This window comes from Myotis davidii, unplaced genomic scaffold (genome assembly GCF_000327345.1).
Source record: "Myotis davidii unplaced genomic scaffold, ASM32734v1 scaffold332, whole genome shotgun sequence".
In the NCBI taxonomy this organism is placed as follows: Eukaryota; Metazoa; Chordata; class Mammalia; order Chiroptera; family Vespertilionidae; genus Myotis; species Myotis davidii.
Window position 1 is genome coordinate 4,711,319 of NW_006285779.1, and position 2,705 is coordinate 4,714,023.

Sequence of the window (2,705 nt, forward strand, 5' to 3'; positions counted from 1 at the left end):
TGTAAAGCATGTCCAGAGACTAGGGCTCTTCTCTCTTTTCCAAAGGATCAAAATCAATAAACAGTAATGCCCACCCTCTTCTGTCCGCCTTCAGGACATGGGGAAGGAAAACCGGGAGCAGGAACCCGCTTTTATATCCAAACACAGTCTCCCACCGTTTGAACCACCATAAGACCCCAGCACAACGCTGTCAGGTTTTTACCTGTTAAAGACCCGGGATATGAATTCACAAATCTGCCCCTCCACCTCCTCCTCTGACACCATGGCAACCGGAGGCAGCTGGGGAAGCCACCTGTGAGCTGGGCTGAGTGGAGGGGGCGGTGGGCTGGGGTAGGGATCTCTGCTCCCCCTCTCTGAGCCTCAGTCTTGGCATCTAGAATATGGGCACAGCAGCCGGCTGTGGGCTCCTGTCAACCCAGGTGCTCCAGGAAGCCCAGGCCCAGGCAGGACTCCTTAGGGCAGCGGTTCTTAACCTGTGGGTCGCGGCCCCTTTGGGAGTCGAACGACCCTTTCACAGGGATCACCTAAGACCATTGGAAAACACATATATAATTACATATTGAGAACTGCTGTTCTAGGGGCTCCTGGGACTCCTTTGCTCCTGGCCCCATCCCTTCCACCTCCCCCTCATCTTCACGTGGCCTCTCCTCCATCCTCACCTGGTTCCTCCTCCATCTTCAGGTGTCCCCTGCTCCGTCCTCTCTATACCCACAGGCCTGTGTCTGTGGCCCATTTGGATGCAAGGCAGTCACCCCAGGATGCAGACGGGCACTTGACTTCATAAGGAGCTCCGTGTGTTTGGGAGAATTGGGAGGAGGGCCTCCGTAAAATTAAATTTAAAATTGTATCGAAATATGACTATTTTGGTTTTATAAAAGTATCTCTACCCATCTGTTCATTAAAAAAAAAAAAAGTTCCTGGCAGAAGGAATAGCAAGCTCAAGTACCGTGTGGCAGGAATGGGCCCAGCTGGTTCTTGCATCTCTTGGGTTTAAGTGTGTGTGTGTGTGTGTGTGTGTGTGGTGTGTGTGTGTGTGTGTGTGTGTGTGTGTGTAGCTTCCTGATAGGTCTAAGAAACAAGACAACATCCAAACCTCATTAAGTCTAGTTATAAGTGAGCCAACGAGATTCACTTTTTCCATGTCCGCAGAAAATGCCCCTAATCGTCCTGGCCATTTCACATACAAGTACTGAGAAAGTGGGACAGCCTGGACTCTGCCATCAGATGGGAGAGTTCAGTTCAGGTGTCTGGAGTATCATCTACGCATACGTTGTACTACGATTTGCGCAATGCACACGCTCCCAACGCATCCTGCACTGACAGGCGTCATGCCCACCTCCTGCCTGAAATATTCCCACGTCAACCCTAACTCCATTCTGGCTTATCAACCACGAGCAAACATTCCCCCTGAACAAGTGCCTAAATACATATCAGTCCTCTTCCTCCTCTTCCTCCTCCAAAAAGTTATTTTCCACTATTTATAACGGCCCCCCTCCCCGCCCCGCCCCCTTACCTTCCCTAATTCCTTCCCTCACCCTCTACTGGTCCTCCCTGCACTCCTTCCCCTCAGGATCTTTCCCTCTCCTGCTTTCTTTCTCTCCTGAGAGAGACACACACACAATGATTGGTGCTCCTTACCCGCCTCCCGTGAAGGCCCTATCACTTGTGGGATGAAGCATCACCTAGAAGCAGGGACCGTGGCTCATTCCTGGGTAGATGCCAGCCGTGGAGGAGAACCCCTCGGGGCTGGTGCTTGTTTCCGGGGCCACACTGCTTCCTATTGCACAGTCCCAGGAAGAAGGCAAGTAAAATGATCACTTGGATCCATGTCTGCTCCCCAGGAGGAGGGAGGAAAGGCCCCCTTGACTTCCCTTTAGATCGTCCCATGTGAGGCCTCTGGAATAAACAGAGCTTCCTGGGCGTTAGATCAAAGGAGTCGGGTGAGTTTCTTTAAATCCCTTCTGGAATCAGATGAGGTATAAATAAACTAAGAAATAAAAAGATTACAATTTTACCATTTTTGTTTGTATATCCAAATAAAGTATATTTCACACACTGTACTTTATAGAAAACGCATTTCAGACTGATAACAAAATTTTAATAGAGGGTGCCATGGACTGAATGTTTTTGTGCCCCCAAAGTTTATAAGTTGAAGCCCTACTGTGATGATATTTGGAGGTGGAGACTTTGGGAGGCAGTTAGGTAATGGCAGTGGAGGAGCCCCCGTGATGGCATTTATGTCCTTAGAAGAAGAGTGCTGGGGTCCAGCCCCAGCAGGTCCAGGGGTCCCCAAAGGTGTGGACGGAGTCGGCAAAGAAGGAATGACACAGAAGCAGCGTTCAGGTGATCATCATAGCCGGGTTCTCTTGTCAGGGTCTCCAGCCAGGTTCTGTAGCCAGTCCTCCAGCCAAGTTCTGTCTCCAGCTAGGTTCTCCAGCCAGGTTTGGTCGCCAGGTTCTGTAGCCGAGTTCTTCAGCCAGGTTCTGTCTAGGACCTTTTGCCATGTTCTCTCGCTAGGTCCTGTCTCTAGGTTCTGTTGCCAGTTTCTGTCCAGGATCTTTTGCCATGTTCCGTCTCTAGGTTCTGTCTCTAGGTTCTGTGTCCTGTTGTCTTGTTACATCTGTATTTATACCAGTTGATTCCAATCCTACTTCCAGGCTCTATCTTTCCAAGAGCTTAAGCATGATTGTTCGTAGTTAAAGTGA